The sequence below is a fragment of the Octopus bimaculoides genome, unplaced genomic scaffold, assembly GCF_046866305.1.
Source record: "Octopus bimaculoides isolate indiv1 unplaced genomic scaffold, ASM4686630v1 contig39, whole genome shotgun sequence".
NCBI lineage: Eukaryota > Metazoa > Mollusca > Cephalopoda > Octopoda > Octopodidae > Octopus > Octopus bimaculoides.
In genome coordinates this window covers 256,114-275,672 of record NW_028315289.1, presented here as the reverse complement: position 1 = coordinate 275,672, position 19,559 = coordinate 256,114, and the positions used below count along the sequence as shown (strand labels likewise).

Below are 19,559 nucleotides of genomic sequence, written 5' to 3'. Positions count from 1 at the left end.
ATATATATATATATATATATATATATATATATATATATATACACATGTATACACATGTATACGACGGGCTTCTTTCAGTTTCCGTCTACCAAAACCACTCATAAGGCTTTGGTCGTCCCGAGACTATAGTAGAAGACACTTGCCCAAGGTGCCACGCAGTGGGACTGAACCCGGAACCATGTGGTTGGAAAAGTTAAGCATCCCAACGGGCATCATCTGGCACCTCGGTAAGGCGAGCTGCAAACAATGACTAAAAGTTCGTGCTTAGTGGTCCAGTCCCTACAAACATATCGAATGCCAGAGGTTGAAAGAGATAGTTCACTGCCAGTTCCCAGAACAAGGATATGAATTTTTTTAGTAACTAACGCAACTATTATCTCCCTTTATAGAGTCACAGAATATGCAAATCGTTTGAATTATGGGAGAGAATGCTTTACACTATTTGTTCCTGTTCTCTCAGGTTGATGGTTGTTCAACAGTGAACATGACATGAAAGCTATTTTCAATATCTTCACGGGAAAACTTTTCAGCTGCACGATCATCACTGTCAACAAGTTTCATGGATAAGTAGTAGTCTCACAAGAGGTTCCCACCCGCTGAATTTTGGTTAATCTGCGTATGCTTTCTGTATTTCATATTGAAAGTAAATCGAATCCACTTTCTTTTATCATATTACATTATCAAAATTCAATTTGTTTAAATTAATTTTTTAAAAAATGTTAAAAGAAGCAAAAAAAATGCTTACGGCACCTAGGGTTCCCAAGCGGTCACCCATCTAAGTACTAACTAGGCTCGATGTTGCTTAACTTCGGTGATCGGACGAGAACCGGTGTTTTCAACGTGATATGGCCGTAAACATCAGAGAAGTAAATTTTAATGTATTTATTCTATAATATCATACTAACGCAATTTTATTTTTCAGAACATTTGATTTCTTTCAATTTATATAGAAATTGAGGCTTTAACATTTATTTTTTTGCAACTTAAAAGCGAAAAATACGGCCGCACATATATTCATTATTTCTCATTTGCGCGATCAGTATCAATGCTGGTTATAATCTGTAAATAAATTGGTGCTATTTTATATCCGACCCAATGGATATAACGGTCGTATAACGTCATTACACCGGCATATAATAACATTGTTTCGAAAGCACTGGCGCACAAAATGTGAATTGTTTTCTGGTAAAGATGAACGTGTATAACGGGTGCCAAGCAAATAAAAACTTAAATGACCGTAAGAGTGAGAAGGAAAATAGGGAAAGTTCATAAGTCGTTAAAGTGTGCAATGTATAGGTAGTAGTATATGATGTGAATGATTAGTAAGTGTTGTTGCCAGCGTTTAACTGTTCAGCACTGTGAAGGTGAACGATAATTTGTTTTTTATAGAAAGATCGCTAAGATGGCACTGTGAAGATGAAAGATAATGTCTTTTTACCGAAGGATTGCCAAGTTATATTCAAAGTGAAAGAAAGAAAAATACATTCTAAAAAATGAAAATGATTTAGTATAAGTTTATAGAATAAATAGATTAAAATTTACTGTATAGATGTTTACGGCCATATCACGTTGAAAGCACCGGTTCTCGTCCGATCACCGAAGTTAAGCAACATCGAGCATAGTTAGTACTTAGATGGGTGACCGCTTGGGAACCCTAGGTGCTGTAAGCATTCTTTTTCTTTTTAATTTACACAAGCTGTAAATTTTAACAAGCATTAAAACAGCGGATTCAATTTATTTTCATCAGGACTTATTCTTTGTAAGCCTGGCACTTATTATATCGTCCACTTTTTGCCGAACCGCTAAGTTACAGGGACGTATACACACCACCATCGGTTGTCATGCGATGTTGGGGAACAGACACAAACATAAACACGCACATACATACATATATATATATATATATATATATATATATATATATATATATATACACATGTATACACATGTATACGACGGGCTTCTTTCAGTTTCCGTCTACCAAAACCACTCATAAGGCTTTGGTCGTCCCGAGACTATAGTAGAAGACACTTGCCCAAGGTGCCACGCAGTGGGACTGAACCCGGAACCATGTGGTTGGAAAAGTTAAGCATCCCAACGGGCATCATCTGGCACCTCGGTAAGGCGAGCTGCAAACAATGACTAAAAGTTCGTGCTTAGTGGTCCAGTCCCTACAAACATATCGAATGCCAGAGGTTGAAAGAGATAGTTCACTGCCAGTTCCCAGAACAAGGATATGAATTTTTTTAGAAACTAACGCAACTATTATCTCCCTTTATAGAGTCACAGAATATGCAAATCGTTTGAATTATGGGAGAGAATGCTTTACACTATTTGTTCCTGTTCTCTCAGGTTGATGGTTGTTTAACAGTGAACATGTCATGAAAGCTATTTTCAATATCTTCACGGGAAAACTTTTCAGCTGCACGATCATCACTGTCAACAAGTTTCATGGATAAGTAGTAGTCTCACAAGAGGTTCCCACCCGCTGAATTTTGGTTAATCTGCGTATGCTTTCTGTATTTCATATTGAAAGTAAATCGAATCCACTTTCTTTTATCATATTACATTATCAAAATTCAATTTGTTTAAATTAATTTTTAAAAAAATGTTAAAAGAAGCAAAAAAAATGCTTACGGCACCTAGGGTTCCCAAGCGGTCACCCATCTAAGTACTAACTAGGCTCGATGTTGCTTAACTTCGGTGATCGGACGAGAACCGGTGTTTTCAACGTGATATGGCCGTAAACATCAGAGAAGTAAATTTTAATGTATTTATTCTATAATATCATACTAACGCAATTTTATTTTTCAGAACATTTGATTTCTTTCAATTTATATAGAAATTGAGGCTTTAACATTTATTTTTTTGCAACTTAAAAGCGAAAAATACGGCCGCACATATATTCATTATTTCTCATTTGCGCGATCAGTATCAATGCTGGTTATAATCTGTAAATAAATTGGTGCTATTTTATATCCGACCCAATGGATATAACGGTCGTATAACGTCATTACACCGGCATGTAATAACATTGTTTCGAAAGCACTGGCGCACAAAATGTGAATTGTTTTCTGGTAAAGATGAACGTGTATAACGGGTGCCAAGCAAATAAAAACTTAAATGACCGTAAGAGTGAGAAGGAAAATAGGGAAAGTTCATAAGTCGTTAAAGTGTGCAATGTATAGGTAGTAGTATATGATGTGAATGATTAGTAAGTGTTGTTGCCAGCGTTTAACTGTTCAGCACTGTGAAGGTGAACGATAATTTGTTTTTTATAGAAAGATCGCTAAGATGGCACTGTGAAGATGAAAGATAATGTCTTTTTACCGAAGGATTGCCAAGTTATATACAAAGTGAAAGAAAGAAAAATACATTCTAAAAAATGAAAATGATTTAGTATAAGTTTATAGAATAAATAGATTAAAATTTACTGTATAGATGTTTACGGCCATATCACGTTGAAAGCACCGGTTCTCGTCCGATCACCGAAGTTAAGCAACATCGAGCATAGTTAGTACTTAGATGGGTGACCGCTTGGGAACCCTAGGTGCTGTAAGCATTCTTTTTCTTTTTAATTTACACAAGCTGTAAATTTTAACAAGCATTAAAACAGCGGATTCAATTTATTTTCATCAGGACTTATTCTTTGTAAGCCTGGCACTTATTATATCGTCCACTTTTTGCCGAACCGCTAAGTTACAGGGACGTATACACACCACCATCGGTTGTCATGCGATGTTGGGGAACAGACACAAACATATACACGCACATACATACATATATATATATATATATATATATATATATATATATATATATACACATGTATACACATGTATACGACGGGCTTCTTTCAGTTTCCGTCTACCAAAACCACTCATAAGGCTTTGGTCGTCCCGAGACTATAGTAGAAGACACTTGCCCAAGGTGCCACGCAGTGGGACTGAACCCGGAACCATGTGGTTGGAAAAGTTAAGCATCCCAACGGGCATCATCTGGCACCTCGGTAAGGCGAGCTGCAAACAATGACTAAAAGTTCGTGCTTAGTGGTCCAGTCCCTACAAACATATCGAATGCCAGAGGTTGAAAGAGATAGTTCACTGCCAGTTCCCAGAACAAGGATATGAATTCTTTTAGAAACTAACGCAACTATTATCTCCCTTTATAGAGTCACAGAATATGCAAATCGTTTGAATTATGGGAGAGAATGCTTTACACTATTTGTTCCTGTTCTCTCAGGTTGATGGTTGTTCAACAGTGAACATGACATGAAAGCTATTTTCAATATCTTCACGGGAAAACTTTTCAGCTGCACGATCATCACTGTCAACAAGTTTCATGGATAAGTAGTAGTCTCACAAGAGGTTCCCACCCGCTGAATTTTGGTTAATCTGCGTATGCTTTCTGTATTTCATATTGAAAGTAAATCGAATCCACTTTCTTTTATCATATTACATTATCAAAATTCAATTTGTTTAAATTAATTTTTAAAAAAATGTTAAAAGAAGCAAAAAAAATGCTTACAGCACCTAGGGTTCCCAAGCGGTCACCCATCTAAGTACTAACTAGGCTCGATGTTGCTTAACTTCGGTGATCGGACGAGAACCGGTGTTTTCAACGTGATATGGCCGTAAACATCAGAGAAGTAAATTTTAATGTATTTATTCTATAATATCATACTAACGCAATTTTATTTTTCAGAACATTTGATTTTTATCAATTTATATAGAAATTGAGGCTTTAACATTTATTTTTTTGCAACTTAAAAGCGAAAAATACGGCCGCACATATATTCATTATTTCTCATTTGCGCGATCAGTATCAATGCTGGTTATAATCTGTAAATAAATTGGTGCTATTTTATATCCGACCCAATGGATATAACGGTCGTATAACGTCATTACACCGGCATATAATAACATTGTTTCGAAAGCACTGGCGCACAAAATGTGAATTGTTTTCTGGTAAAGATGAACGTGTATAACGGGTGCCAAGCAAATAAAAACTTAAATGACCGTAAGAGTGAGAAGGAAAATAGGGAAAGTTCATAAGTCGTTAAAGTGTGCAATGTATAGGTAGTAGTATATGATGTGAATGATTAGTAAGTGTTGTTGCCAGCGTTTAACTGTTCAGCACTGTGAAGGTGAACGATAATTTGTTTTTTATAGAAAGATCGCTAAGATGGCACTGTGAAGATGAAAGATAATGTCTTTTTACCGAAGGATTGCCAAGTTATATACAAAGTGAAAGAAAGAAAAATACATTCTAAAAAATGAAAATGATTTAGTATAAGTTTATAGAATAAATAGATTAAAATTTACTGTATAGATGTTTACGGCCATATCACGTTGAAAGCACCGGTTCTCGTCCGATCACCGAAGTTAAGCAACATCGAGCCTAGTTAGTACTTAGATGGGTGACCGCTTGGGAACCCTAGGTGCTGTAAGCATTCTTTTTCTTTTTAATTTACACAAGCTGTAAATTTTAACAAGCATTAAAACAGCGGATTCAATTTATTTTCATCAGGACTTATTCTTTGTAAGCCTGGCACTTATTATATCGTCCACTTTTTGCCGAACCGCTAAGTTACAGGGACGTATACACACCACCATCGGTTGTCATGCGATGTTGGGGAACAGACACAAACATATACACGCACATACATACATATATATATATATATATATATATATATATACACATGTATACACATGTATACGACGGGCTTCTTTCAGTTTCCGTCTACCAAAACCACTCATAAGGCTTTGGTCGTCCCGAGACTATAGTAGAAGACACTTGCCCAAGGTGCCACGCAGTGGGACTGAACCCGGAACCATGTGGTTGGAAAAGTTAAGCATCCCAACGGGCATCATCTGGCACCTCGGTAAGGCGAGCTGCAAACAATGACTAAAAGTTCGTGCTTAGTGGTCCAGTCCCTACAAACATATCGAATGCCAGAGGTTGAAAGAGATAGTTCACTGCCAGTTCCCAGAACAAGGATATGAATTTTTTTAGAAACTAACGCAACTATTATCTCCCTTTATAGAGTCACAGAATATGCAAATCGTTTGAATTATGGGAGAGAATGCTTTACACTATTTGTTCCTGTTCTCTCAGGTTGATGGTTGTTCAACAGTGAACATGACATGAAAGCTATTTTCAATATCTTCACGGGAAAACTTTTCAGCTGCACGATCATCACTGTCAACAAGTTTCATGGATAAGTAGTAGTCTCACAAGAGGTTCCCACCCGCTGAATTTTGGTTAATCTGCGTATGCTTTCTGTATTTCATATTGAAAGTAAATCGAACCCACTTTCTTTTATCATATTACATTATCAAAATTCAATTTGTTTAAATTAATTTTTAAAAAAATGTTAAAAGAAGCAAAAAAAATACTTACAGCACCTAGGGTTCCCAAGCGGTCACCCATCTAAGTACTAACTAGGCTCGATGTTGCTTAACTTCGGTGATCGGACGAGAACCGGTGTTTTCAACGTGATATGGCCGTAAACATCAGAGAAGTAAATTTTAATGTATTTATTCTATAATATCATACTAACGCAATTTTATTTTTCAGAACATTTGATTTCTATCAATTTATATAGAAATTGAGGCTTTAACATTTATTTTTTTGCAACTTAAAAGCGAAAAATACGGCCGCACATATATTCATTATTTCTCATTTGCGCGATCAGTATCAATGCTGGTTATAATCTGTAAATAAATTGGTGCTATTTTATATCCGACCCAATGGATATAACGGTCGTATAACGTCATTACACCGGCATATAATAACATTGTTTCGAAAGCACTGGCGCACAAAATGTGAATTGTTTTCTGGTAAAGATGAACGTGTATAACGGGTGCCAAGCAAATAAAAACTTAAATGACCGTAAGAGTGAGAAGGAAAATAGGGAAAGTTCATAAGTCGTTAAAGTGTGCAATGTATAGGTAGTAGTATATGATGTGAATGATTAGTAAGTGTTGTTGCCAGCGTTTAACTGTTCAGCACTGTGAAGGTGAACGATAATTTGTTTTTTATAGAAAGATCGCTAAGATGGCACTGTGAAGATGAAAGATAATGTCTTTTTACCGAAGGATTGCCAAGTTATATACAAAGTGAAAGAAAGAAAAATACATTCTAAAAAATGAAAATGATTTAGTATAAGTTTATAGAATAAATAGATTAAAATTTACTGTATATACATTTACGGCCATATCACGTTGAAAGCACCGGTTCTCGTCCGATCACCGAAGTTAAGCAACATCGAGCATAGTTAGTACTTAGATGGGTGACCGCTTGGGAACCCTAGGTGCTGTAAGCATTCTTTTTCTTTTTAATTTACACAAGCTGTAAATTTTAACAAGCATTAAAACAGCGGATTCAATTTATTTTCATCAGGACTTATTCTTTGTAAGCCTGGCACTTATTATATCGTCCACTTTGTGCCGAACCGCTAAGTTACAGGGACGTATACACACCACCATCGGTTGTCATGCGATGTTGGGGAACAGACACAAACATATACACGCACATACATACATATATATATATATATATATATATATATATACACATGTATACACATGTATACGACGGGCTTCTTTCAGTTTCCGTCTACCAAAACCACTCATAAGGCTTTGGTCGTCCCGAGACTATAGTAGAAGACACTTGCCCAAGGTGCCACGCAGTGGGACTGAACCCGGAACCATGTGGTTGGAAAAGTTAAGCATCCCAACGGGCATCATCTGGCACCTCGGTAAGGCGAGCTGCAAACAATGACTAAAAGTTCGTGCTTAGTGGTCCAGTCCCTACAAACATATCGAATGCAAGAGTTTGAAAGAGATAGTTCACTGCCAGTTCCCAGAACAAGCATATGAATTTTTTTAGAAACTAACGCAGCTATTATCTCCCTTTATAGAGTCACAGAATATGCAAATCGTTTGAATTATGGGAGAGAATGCTTTACACTATTTGTTCCTGTTCTCTCAGGTTGATGGTTGTTCAACAGTGAACATGACATGAAAGCTATTTTCAATATCTTCACGGGAAAACTTTTCAGCTGCACGATCATCACTGTCAACAAGTTTCATGGATAAGTAGTAGTCTTACAAGAGGTTCCCACCCGCTGAATTTTGGTTAATCTGCGTATGCTTTCTGTATTTCATATTGAAAGTAAATCGAATCCACTTTCTTTTATCATATTACATTGTCAAAATTCAATTTGTTTAAATTAATTTTTAAAAAAATGTTAAAAGAAGCAAAAAAAATGCTTACAGCACCTAGGGTTCCCAAGCGGTCACCCATCTAAGTACTAACTAGGCTCGATGTTGATTAACTTCGGTGATCGGACGAGAACCGGTGTTTTCAACGTGATATGGCCGTAAACATCAGAGAAGTAAATTTTAATGTATTTATTCTATAATATCATACTAAAGCAATTTTATTTTTCAGAACATTTGATTTCTTTCAATTTATATAGAAATTGAGGCTTTAACATTTATTTTTTTGCAACTTAAAAGCGAAAAATACGGCCGCACATATATTCATTATTTCTCATTTGCGCGATCAGTATCAATGCTGGGTATAATCTGTAAATAAATTGGTGCTATTTTATATCCGACCCAATGGATATAACGGTCGTATAACGTCATTACACCGGCATATAATAACATTGTTTCGAAAGCACTGGCGCACAAAATGTGAATTGTTTTCTGGTAAGGATGAACGTGTATAACGGGTGCCAAGCAAATAAAAACTTAAATGACCGTAAGAATGAGAAGGAAAATAGGGAAAGTTCATAAGTCGTTAAAGTGTGCAATGTATAGGTAGTAGTATATGATGTGAATGATTAGTAAGTGTTGTTGCCAGCGTTTAACTGTTCAGCACTGTGAAGGTGAACGATAATTTGTTTTTTATAGAAAGATCGCTAAGATGGCACTGTGAAGATGAAAGATAATGTCTTTTTACCGAAAGATTGCCAAGTTATATACAAAGTGAAAGAAAGAAAAATACATTCTAAAAAATGAAAATGATTTAGTATAAGTTTATAGAATAAATAGATTAAAATTTACTGTATAGATGTTTACGGCCATATCACGTTGAAAGCACCGGTTCTCGTCCGATGACCGAAATTAAGCAACATCGAGCCTAGTTAGTACTTAGATGGGTGACCGCTTGGGAACCCTAGGTGCTGTAAGCATTCTTTTTCTTTTTAATTTACACAAGCTGTAAATTTTAACAAGCATTAAAACAGCGGATTCAATTTATTTTCATCAGGACTTATTCTTTGTAAGCCTGGCACTTATTATATCGTCCACTTTTTGCCGAACCGCTAGGTTACAGGGACGTATACACACCACCATCGGTTGTCATGCGATGTTGGGGAACAGACACAAACATATACACGCACATACATACATATATATATATATATATATATATATATATATATATATATATATATATACATGTATACACATGTATACGACGGGCTTCTTTCAGTTTCCGTCTACCAAAACCACTCATAAGGCTTTGGTCGTCCCGAGACTATAGTAGAAGACACTTGCCCAAGGTGCCACGCAGTGGGACTGAACCCGGAACCATGTGGTTGGAAAAGTTAAGCATCCCAACGGGCATCATCTGGCACCTCGGTAAGGCGAGCTGCAAACAATGACTAAAAGTTCGTGCTTAGTGGTCCAGTCCCTACAAACATATCGAATGCCAGAGGTTGAAAGAGATAGTTCACTGCCAATTCCCAGAACAAGCATATGAATTTTTTTAGAAACTAACGCAACTATTATCTCCCTTTATAGAGTCACAGAATATGCAAATCGTTTGAATTATGGGAGAGAATGCTTTACACTATTTGTTCCTGTTCTCTCAGGTTGATGGTTGTTCAACAGTGAACATGACATGAAAGCTATTTTCAATATCTTCACGGGAAAACTTTTCAGCTGCACGATCATCACTGTCAACAAGTTTCATGGATAAGTAGTAGTCTTACAAGAGGTTCCCACCCGCTGAATTTTGGTTAATCTGCGTATGCTGTCTGTATTTCATATTGAAAGTAAATCGAATCCACTTTCTTTTATCATATTACATTGTCAAAATTCAATTTGTTTAAATTAATTTTTAAAAAAGTTTTAAAAGAAGCAAAAAAAATGCTTACAGCACCTAGGGTTCCCAAGCGGTCACCCATCTAAGTACTAACTAGGCTCGATGTTACTTAACTTCGGTGATCGGACGAGAACCGGTGTTTTCAACGTGATATGGCCGTAAACATCAGAGAAGTAAATTTTAATGTATTTATTCTATAATATCATACTAAAGCAATTTTATTTTTCAGAACATTTGATTTCTTTCAATTTATATAGAAATTGAGGCTTTCACATTTATTTTTTTGCAACTTAAAAGCGAAAAATACGGCCGCACATATATTCATTATTTCTCATTTGCGCGATCAGTATCAATGCTGGGTATAATCTGTAAATAAATTGGTGCTATTTTATATCCGACCCAATGGATATAACGGTCGTATAACGTCATTACACCGGCATATAATAACATTGTTTCGAAAGCACTGGCGCACAAAATGTGAATTGTTTTCTGGTAAAGATGAACGTGTATAACGGGTGCCAAGCAAATAAAAACTTAAATGACCGTAAGAGTGAGAAGGAAAATAGGGAAAGTTCATAATTCGTTAAAGTGTGCAATGTATAGGTAGTAGTATATGATGTGAATGATTAGTAAGTGTTGTTGCCAGCGTTTAACTGTTCAGCACTGTGAAGGTGAACGATAATTTGTTTTTTATAGAAAGATCGCTAAGATGGCACTGTGAAGAAGAAAGATAATGTCTTTTTACCGAAGGATTGCCAAGTTATATACAAAGTGAAAGAAAGAAAAATACATTCTAAAAAATGAAAATGATTTAGTATAAGTTTATAGAATAAATAGATTAAAATTTACTGTATAGATGTTTACGGCCATATCACGTTGAAAGCACCGGTTCTCGTCCGATCACCGAAGTTAAGCAACATCGAGCCTAGTTAGTACTTAGATGGGTGACCGCTTGGGAACCCTAGGTGCTGTAAGCATTCTTTTTCTTTTTAATTTACACAAGCTGTAAATTTTAACAAGCATTAAAACAGCGGATTCAATTTATTTTCATCAGGACTTATTCTTTGTAAGCCTGGCACTTATTATATCGTCCACTTTTTGCCGAACCGCTAAGTTACAGGGACGTATACACACCACCATCGGTTGTCATGCGATGTTGGGGAACAGACACAAACATATACACGCACATACATACATATATATATATATATATATATATATACACATGTATACACATGTATACGACGGGCTTCTTTCAGTTTCCGTCTACCAAAACCACTCATAAGGCTTTGGTCGTCCCGAGACTATTGTAGAAGACACTTGCCCAAGGTGCCACGCAGTGGGACTGAACCCGGAACCATGTGGTTGGAAAAGTTAAGCATCCCAACGGGCATCATCTGGCACCTCGGTAAGGCGAGCTGCAAACAATGACTAAAAGTTCGTGCTTAGTGGTCCAGTCCCTACAAACATATCGAATGCCAGAGGTTGAAAGAGATAGTTCACTGCCAATTCCCAGAACAAGCATATGAATTTTTTTAGAAACTAACGCAACTATTATCTCCCTTTATAGAGTCACAGAATATGCAAATCGTTTGAATTATGGGAGAGAATGCTTTACACTATTTGTTCCTGTTCTCTCAGGTTGATGGTTGTTCAACAGTGAACATGACATGAAAGCTATTTTCAATATCTTCACGGGAAAACTTTTCAGCTGCACGATCATCACTGTCAACAAGTTTCATGGATAAGTAGTAGTCTTACAAGAGGTTCCCACCCGCTGAATTTTGGTTAATCTGCGTATGCTGTCTGTATTTCATATTGAAAGTAAATCGAATCCACTTTCTTTTATCATATTACATTGTCAAAATTCAATTTGTCTAAATTAATTTTTAAAAAAGTTTTAAAAGAAGCAAAAAAAATGCTTACAGCACCTAGGGTTCCCAAGCGGTCACCCATCTAAGTACTAACTAGGCTCGATGTTACTTAACTTCGGTGATCGGACGAGAACCGGTGTTTTCAACGTGATATGGCCGTAAACATCAGAGAAGTAAATTTTAATGTATTTATTCTATAATATCATACTAAAGCAATTTTATTTTTCAGAACATTTGATTTCTTTCAATTTATATAGAAATTGAGGCTTTCACATTTATTTTTTTGCAACTTAAAAGCGAAAAATACGGCCGCACATATATTCATTATTTCTCATTTGCGCGATCAGTATCAATGCTGGGTATAATCTGTAAATAAATTGGTGCTATTTTATATCCGACCCAATGGATATAACGGTCGTATAACGTCATTACACCGGCATATAATAACATTGTTTCGAAAGCACTGGCGCACAAAATGTGAATTGTTTTCTGGTAAAGATGAACGTGTATAACGGGTGCCAAGCAAATAAAAACTTAAATGACCGTAAGAGTGAGAAGGAAAATAGGGAAAGTTCATAATTCGTTAAAGTGTGCAATGTATAGGTAGTAGTATATGATGTGAATGATTAGTAAGTGTTGTTGCCAGCGTTTAACTGTTCAGCACTGTGAAGGTGAACGATAATTTGTTTTTTATAGAAAGATCGCTAAGATGGCACTGTGAAGAAGAAAGATAATGTCTTTTTACCGAAGGATTGCCAAGTTATATACAAAGTGAAAGAAAGAAAAATACATTCTAAAAAATGAAAATGATTTAGTATAAGTTTATAGAATAAATAGATTAAAATTTACTGTATAGATGTTTACGGCCATATCACGTTGAAAGCACCGGTTCTCGTCCGATGACCGAAATTAAGCAACATCGAGCCTAGTTAGTACTTAGATGGGTGACCGCTTGGGAACCCTAGGTGCTGTAAGCATTCTTTTTCTTTTTAATTTACACAAGCTGTAAATTTTAACAAGCATTAAAACAGCGGATTCAATTTATTTTCATCAGGACTTATTCTTTGTAAGCCTGGCACTTATTATATCGTCCACTTTTTGCCGAACCGCTAAGTTACAGGGACGTATACACACCACCATCGGTTGTCATGCGATGTTGGGGAACAGACACAAACATATACACGCACATACATACATATATATATATATATATATATATATATATATATATATATATATATATACATGTATACACATGTATACGACGGGCTTCTTTCAGTTTCCGTCTACCAAAACCACTCATAAGGCTTTGGTCGTCCCGAGACTATAGTAGAAGACACTTGCCCAAGGTGCCACGCAGTGGGACTGAACCCGGAACCATGTGGTTGGAAAAGTTAAGCATCCCAACGGGCATCATCTGGCACCTCGGTAAGGCGAGCTGCAAACAATGACTAAAAGTTCGTGCTTAGTGGTCCAGTCCCTACAAACATATCGAATGCCAGAGGTTGAAATAGATAGTTCACTGCCAATTCCCAGAACAAGCATATGAATTTTTTTAGAAACTAACGCAACTATTATCTCCCTTTATAGAGTCACAGAATATGCAAATCGTTTGAATTATGGGAGAGAATGCTTTACACTATTTGTTCCTGTTCTCTCAGGTTGATGGTTGTTCAACAGTGAACATGACATGAAAGCTATTTTCAATATCTTCACGGGAAAACTTTTCAGCTGCACGATCATCACTGTCAACAAGTTTCATGGATAAGTAGTAGTCTTACAAGAGGTTCCCACCCGCTGAATTTTGGTTAATCTGCGTATGCTGTCTGTATTTCATATTGAAAGTAAATCGAATCCACTTTCTTTTATCATATTACATTGTCAAAATTCAATTTGTTTAAATTAATTTTTAAAAAAGTTTTAAAAGAAGCAAAAAAAATGCTTACAGCACCTAGGGTTCCCAAGCGGTCACCCATCTAAGTACTAACTAGGCTCGATGTTACTTAACTTCGGTGATCGGACGAGAACCGGTGTTTTCAACGTGATATGGCCGTAAACATCAGAGAAGTAAATTTTAATGTATTTATTCTATAATATCATACTAAAGCAATTTTATTTTTCAGAACATTTGATTTCTTTCAATTTATATAGAAATTGAGGCTTTAACATTTATTTTTTTGCAACTTAAAAGCGAAAAATACGGCCGCACATATATTCATTATTTCTCATTTGCGCGATCAGTATCAATGCTGGGTATAATCTGTAAATAAATTGGTGCTATTTTATATCCGACCCAATGGATATAACGGTCGTATAACGTCATTACACCGGCATATAATAACATTGTTTCGAAAGCACTGGCGCACAAAATGTGAATTGTTTTCTGGTAAAGATGAACGTGTATAACGGGTGCCAAGCAAATAAAAACTTAAATGACCGTAAGAATGAGAAGGAAAATAGGGAAAGTTCATAAGTCGTTAAAGTGTGCAATGTATAGGTAGTAGTATATGATGTGAATGATTAGTAAGTGTTGTTGCCAGCGTTTAACTGTTCAGCACTGTGAAGGTGAACGATAATTTGTTTTTTATAGAAAGATCGCTAAGATGGCACTGTGAAGATGAAAGATAATGTCTTTTTACCGAAAGATTGCCAAGTTATATACAAAGTGAAAGAAAGAAAAATACATTCTAAAAAATGAAAATGATTTAGTATAAGTTTATAGAATAAATAGATTAAAATTTACTGTATAGATGTTTACGGCCATATCACGTTGAAAGCACCGGTTCTCGTCCGATGACCGAAATTAAGCAACATCGAGCCTAGTTAGTACTTAGATGGGTGACCGCTTGGGAACCCTAGGTGCTGTAAGCATTCTTTTTCTTTTTAATTTACACAAGCTGTAAATTTTAACAAGCATTAAAACAGCGGATTCAATTTATTTTCATCAGGACTTATTCTTTGTAAGCCTGGCACTTATTATATCGTCCACTTTTTGCCGAACCGCTAAGTTACAGGGACGTATACACACCACCATCGGTTGTCATGCGATGTTGGGGAACAGACACAAACATATACACGCACATACATACATATATATATATATATATATGTATATATATATATATATATATATATATATATATACATGTATACACATGTATACGACGGGCTTCTTTCAGTTTCCGTCTACCAAAACCACTCATAAGGCTTTGGTCGTCCCGAGACTATAGTAGAAGACACTTGCCCAAGGTGCCACGCAGTGGGACTGAACCCGGAACCATGTGGTTGGAAAAGTTAAGCATCCCAACGGGCATCATCTGGCACCTCGGTAAGGCGAGCTGCAAACAATGACTAAAAGTTCGTGCTTAGTGGTCCAGTCCCTACAAACATATCGAATGCCAGAGGTTGAAAGAGATAGTTCACTGCCAATTCCCAGAACAAGCATATGAATTTTTTTAGAAACTAACGCAACTATTATCTCCCTTTATAGAGTCACAGAATATGCAAATCGTTTGAATTATGGGAGAGAATGCTTTACACTATTTGTTCCTGTTCTCTCAGGTTGATGGTTGTTCAACAGTGAACATGACATGAAAGCTATTTTCAATATCTTCACGGGAAAACTTTTCAGCTGCACGATCATCACTGTCAACAAGTTTCATGGATAAGTAGTAGTCTTACAAGAGGTTCCCACCCGCTGAATTTTGGTTAATCTGCGTATGCTGTCTGTATTTCATATTGAAAGTAAATCGAATACACTTTCTTTTATCATATTACATTGTCAAAATTCAATTTGTTTAAATTAATTTTTAAAAAAGTTTTAAAAGAAGCAAAAAAAATGCTTACAGCACCTAGGGTTCCCAAGCGGTCACCCATCTAAGTACTAACTAGGCTCGATGTTACTTAACTTCGGTGATCGGACGAGAACCGGTGTTTTCAACGTGATATGGCCGTAAACATCAGAGAAGTAAATTTTAATGTATTTATTCTATAATATCATACTAAAGCAATTTTATTTTTCAGAACATTTGATTTCTTTCAATTTATATAGAAATTGAGGCTTTCACATTTATTTTTTTGCAACTTAAAAGCGAAAAATACGGCCGCACATATATTCATTATTTCTCATTTGCGCGATCAGTATCAATGCTGGGTATAATCTGTAAATAAATTGGTGCTATTTTATATCCGACCCAATGGATATAACGGTCGTATAACGTCATTACACCGGCATATAATAACATTGTTTCGAAAGCACTGGCGCACAAAATGTGAATTGTTTTCTGGTAAAGATGAACGTGTATAACGGGTGCCAAGCAAATAAAAACTTAAATGACCGTAAGAGTGAGAAGGAAAATAGGGAAAGTTCATAATTCGTTAAAGTGTGCAATGTATAGGTAGTAGTATATGATGTGAATGATTAGTAAGTGTTGTTGCCAGCGTTTAACTGTTCAGCACTGTGAAGGTGAACGATAATTTGTTTTTTATAGAAAGATCGCTAAGATGGCACTGTGAAGAAGAAAGATAATGTCTTTTTACCGAAGGATTGCCAAGTTATATACAAAGTGAAAGAAAGAAAAATACATTCTAAAAAATGAAAATGATTTAGTATAAGTTTATAGAATAAATAGATTAAAATTTACTGTATAGATGTTTACGGCCATATCACGTTGAAAGCACCGGTTCTCGTCCGATCACCGAAGTTAAGCAACATCGAGCCTAGTTAGTACTTAGATGGGTGACCGCTTGGGAACCCTAGGTGCTGTAAGCATTCTTTTTCTTTTTAATTTACACAAGCTGTAAATTTTAACAAGCATTAAAACAGCGGATTCAATTTATTTTCATCAGGACTTATTCTTTGTAAGCCTGGCACTTATTATATCGTCCACTTTTTGCCGAACCGCTAAGTTACAGGGACGTATACACACCACCATCGGTTGTCATGCGATGTTGGGGAACAGACACAAACATATACACGCACATACATACATACATATATATATATATATATATATATATATACATGTATACACATGTATACGACGGGCTTCTTTCAGTTTCCGTCTACCAAAACCACTCATAAGGCTTTGGTCGTCCCGAGACTATAGTAGAAGACACTTGCCCAAGGTGCCACGCAGTGGGACTGAACCCGGAACCATGTGGTTGGAAAAGTTAAGCATCCCAACGGGCATCATCTGGCACCTCGGTAAGGCGAGCTGCAAACAATGACTAAAAGTTCGTGCTTAGTGGTCCAGTCCCTACAAACATATCGAATGCCAGAGGTTGAAAGAGATAGTTCACTGCCAATTCCCAGAACAAGCATATGAATTTTTTTAGAAACTAACGCAACTATTATCTCCCTTTATAGAGTCACAGAATATGCAAATCGTTTGAATTATGGGAGAGAATGCTTTACACTATTTGTTCCTGTTCTCTCAGGTTGATGGTTGTTCAACAGTGAACATGACATGAAAGCTATTTTCAATATCTTCACGGGAAAACTTTTCAGCTGCACGATCATCACTGTCAACAAGTTTCATGGATAAGTAGTAGTCTTACAAGAGGTTCCCACCCGCTGAATTTTGGTTAATCTGCGTATGCTGTCTGTATTTCATATTGAAAGTAAATCGAATCCACTTTCTTTTATCATATTACATTGTCAAAATTCAATTTGTTTAAATTAATTTTTAAAAAAGTTTTAAAAGAAGCAAAAAAAATGCTTACAGCACCTAGGGTTCCCAAGCGGTCACCCATCTAAGTACTAACTAGGCTCGATGTTACTTAACTTCGGTGATCGGACGAGAACCGGTGTTTTCAACGTGATATGGCCGTAAACATCAGAGAAGTAAATTTTAATGTATTTATTCTATAATATCATACTAAAGCAATTTTATTTTTCAGAACATTTGATTTCTTTCAATTTATATAGAAATTGAGGCTTTCACATTTATTTTTTTGCAACTTAAAAGCGAAAAATACGGCCGCACATATATTCATTATTTCTCATTTGCGCGATCAGTATCAATGCTGGGTATAATCTGTAAATAAATTGGTGCTATTTTATATCCGACCCAATGGATATAACGGTCGTATAACGTCATTACACCGGCATATAATAACATTGTTTCGAAAGCACTGGCGCACAAAATGTGAATTGTTTTCTGGTAAAGATGAACGTGTATAACGGGTGCCAAGCAAATAAAAACTTAAATGACCGTAAGAGTGAGAAGGAAAATAGGGAAAGTTCATAATTCGTTAAAGTGTGCAATGTATAGGTAGTAGTATATGATGTGAATGATTAGTAAGTGTTGTTGCCAGCGTTTAACTGTTCAGCACTGTGAAGGTGAACGATAATTTGTTTTTTATAGAAAGATCGCTAAGATGGCACTGTGAAGAAGAAAGATAATGTCTTTTTACCGAAGGATTGCCAAGTTATATACAAAGTGAAAGAAAGAAAAATACATTCTAAAAAATGAAAATGATTTAGTATAAGTTTATAGAATAAATAGATTAAAATTTACTGTATAGATGTTTACGGCCATATCACGTTGAAAGCACCGGTTCTCGTCCGATCACCGAAGTTAAGCAACATCGAGCCTAGTTAGTACTTAGATGGGTGACCGCTTGGGAACCCTAGGTGCTGTAAGCATTCTTTTTCTTTTTAATTTACACAAGCTGTAAATTTTAACAAGCATTAAAACAGCGGATTCAATTTATTTTCATCAGGACTTATTCTTTGTAAGCCTGGCACTTATTATATCGTCCACTTTTTGCCGAACCGCTAAGTTACAGGGACGTATACACACCACCATCGGTTGTCATGCGATGTTGGGGAACAGACACAAACATATACACGCACATACATACATATATATATATATATATATATATATATATATATATATATATATACACATGTATACACATGTATACGACGGGCTTCTTTCAGTTTCCGTCTACCAAAACCACTCATAAGGCTTTGGTCGTCCCGAGACTATAGTAGAAGACACTTGCCCAAGGTGCCACGCAGTGGGACTGAACCCGGAACCATGTGGTTGGAAAAGTTAAGCATCCCAACGGGCATCATCTGGCACCTCGGTAAGGCGAGCTGCAAACAATGACTAAAAGTTCGTGCTTAGTGGTCCAGTCCCTACAAACATATCGAATGCCAGAGGTTGAAAGAGATAGTTCACTGCCAGTTCCCAGAACAAGGATATGAATTTTTTTAGAAACTAACGCAACTATTATCTCCCTTTATAGAGTCACAGAATATGCAAATCGTTTGAATTATGGGAGAGAATGCTTTACACTATTTGTTCCTGTTCTCTCAGGTTGATGGTTGTTCAACAGTGAACATGACATGAAAGCTATTTTCAATATCTTCACGGGAAAACTTTTCAGCTGCACGATCATCACTGTCAACAAGTTTCATGGATAAGTAGTAGTCTCACAAGAGGTTCCCACCCGCTGAATTTTGGTTAATCCGCGTATGCTTTCTGTATTTCATATTGAAAGTAAATCGAATCCACTTTCTTTTATCATATTACATTGTCAAAATTC

At 36.2% G+C, this 19,559-nt stretch overlaps 20 non-coding genes across 20 annotated transcripts; 10 read left to right on the top strand and 10 right to left on the bottom strand.

Annotated features, from left to right (window-relative positions):
- Positions 1-738: 738 nt before the first annotated feature.
- LOC149129638 (5S ribosomal RNA) lies at positions 739-857 on the bottom strand. The gene has a single exon (XR_016239561.1). It is a non-coding gene; the product is annotated as a 5S ribosomal RNA (ribosomal RNA).
- Positions 858-1,551: 694 nt separating this feature from the next.
- On the top strand, positions 1,552-1,670 carry LOC149129637 (5S ribosomal RNA). The gene has a single exon (XR_016239470.1). It is a non-coding gene; the product is annotated as a 5S ribosomal RNA (ribosomal RNA).
- Positions 1,671-2,630: 960 nt separating this feature from the next.
- LOC149129636 (5S ribosomal RNA) lies at positions 2,631-2,749 on the bottom strand. The gene has a single exon (XR_016239550.1). It is a non-coding gene; the product is annotated as a 5S ribosomal RNA (ribosomal RNA).
- A 694-nt stretch (positions 2,750-3,443) lies between these two features.
- On the top strand, positions 3,444-3,562 carry LOC149129635 (5S ribosomal RNA). Its single transcript, XR_016239469.1, has one exon. It is a non-coding gene; the product is annotated as a 5S ribosomal RNA (ribosomal RNA).
- A 958-nt stretch (positions 3,563-4,520) lies between these two features.
- Positions 4,521-4,639, bottom strand: LOC149129634 (5S ribosomal RNA). The gene has a single exon (XR_016239552.1). It is a non-coding gene; the product is annotated as a 5S ribosomal RNA (ribosomal RNA).
- A 694-nt stretch (positions 4,640-5,333) lies between these two features.
- Positions 5,334-5,452, top strand: LOC149129633 (5S ribosomal RNA). Its single transcript, XR_016239816.1, has one exon. It is a non-coding gene; the product is annotated as a 5S ribosomal RNA (ribosomal RNA).
- A 946-nt stretch (positions 5,453-6,398) lies between these two features.
- LOC149129632 (5S ribosomal RNA) lies at positions 6,399-6,517 on the bottom strand. Its single transcript, XR_016240008.1, has one exon. It is a non-coding gene; the product is annotated as a 5S ribosomal RNA (ribosomal RNA).
- Positions 6,518-7,211: 694 nt separating this feature from the next.
- On the top strand, positions 7,212-7,330 carry LOC149129631 (5S ribosomal RNA). The gene has a single exon (XR_016239524.1). It is a non-coding gene; the product is annotated as a 5S ribosomal RNA (ribosomal RNA).
- Positions 7,331-8,276: 946 nt separating this feature from the next.
- LOC149129630 (5S ribosomal RNA) lies at positions 8,277-8,395 on the bottom strand. Its single transcript, XR_016239285.1, has one exon. It is a non-coding gene; the product is annotated as a 5S ribosomal RNA (ribosomal RNA).
- A 694-nt stretch (positions 8,396-9,089) lies between these two features.
- LOC149129629 (5S ribosomal RNA) lies at positions 9,090-9,208 on the top strand. Its single transcript, XR_016239534.1, has one exon. It is a non-coding gene; the product is annotated as a 5S ribosomal RNA (ribosomal RNA).
- Positions 9,209-10,170: 962 nt separating this feature from the next.
- On the bottom strand, positions 10,171-10,289 carry LOC149129628 (5S ribosomal RNA). Its single transcript, XR_016239319.1, has one exon. It is a non-coding gene; the product is annotated as a 5S ribosomal RNA (ribosomal RNA).
- Positions 10,290-10,983: 694 nt separating this feature from the next.
- Positions 10,984-11,102, top strand: LOC149129627 (5S ribosomal RNA). Its single transcript, XR_016239815.1, has one exon. It is a non-coding gene; the product is annotated as a 5S ribosomal RNA (ribosomal RNA).
- Positions 11,103-12,044: 942 nt separating this feature from the next.
- Positions 12,045-12,163, bottom strand: LOC149129626 (5S ribosomal RNA). The gene has a single exon (XR_016239318.1). It is a non-coding gene; the product is annotated as a 5S ribosomal RNA (ribosomal RNA).
- Positions 12,164-12,857: 694 nt separating this feature from the next.
- Positions 12,858-12,976, top strand: LOC149129625 (5S ribosomal RNA). The gene has a single exon (XR_016239533.1). It is a non-coding gene; the product is annotated as a 5S ribosomal RNA (ribosomal RNA).
- Positions 12,977-13,938: 962 nt separating this feature from the next.
- On the bottom strand, positions 13,939-14,057 carry LOC149129624 (5S ribosomal RNA). Its single transcript, XR_016239317.1, has one exon. It is a non-coding gene; the product is annotated as a 5S ribosomal RNA (ribosomal RNA).
- A 694-nt stretch (positions 14,058-14,751) lies between these two features.
- On the top strand, positions 14,752-14,870 carry LOC149129623 (5S ribosomal RNA). The gene has a single exon (XR_016239531.1). It is a non-coding gene; the product is annotated as a 5S ribosomal RNA (ribosomal RNA).
- Positions 14,871-15,838: 968 nt separating this feature from the next.
- On the bottom strand, positions 15,839-15,957 carry LOC149129622 (5S ribosomal RNA). The gene has a single exon (XR_016239316.1). It is a non-coding gene; the product is annotated as a 5S ribosomal RNA (ribosomal RNA).
- Positions 15,958-16,651: 694 nt separating this feature from the next.
- Positions 16,652-16,770, top strand: LOC149129621 (5S ribosomal RNA). The gene has a single exon (XR_016239814.1). It is a non-coding gene; the product is annotated as a 5S ribosomal RNA (ribosomal RNA).
- Positions 16,771-17,716: 946 nt separating this feature from the next.
- LOC149129620 (5S ribosomal RNA) lies at positions 17,717-17,835 on the bottom strand. Its single transcript, XR_016239314.1, has one exon. It is a non-coding gene; the product is annotated as a 5S ribosomal RNA (ribosomal RNA).
- A 694-nt stretch (positions 17,836-18,529) lies between these two features.
- Positions 18,530-18,648, top strand: LOC149129619 (5S ribosomal RNA). The gene has a single exon (XR_016239813.1). It is a non-coding gene; the product is annotated as a 5S ribosomal RNA (ribosomal RNA).
- The last annotated feature ends 911 nt before the right edge of the window (positions 18,649-19,559 follow it).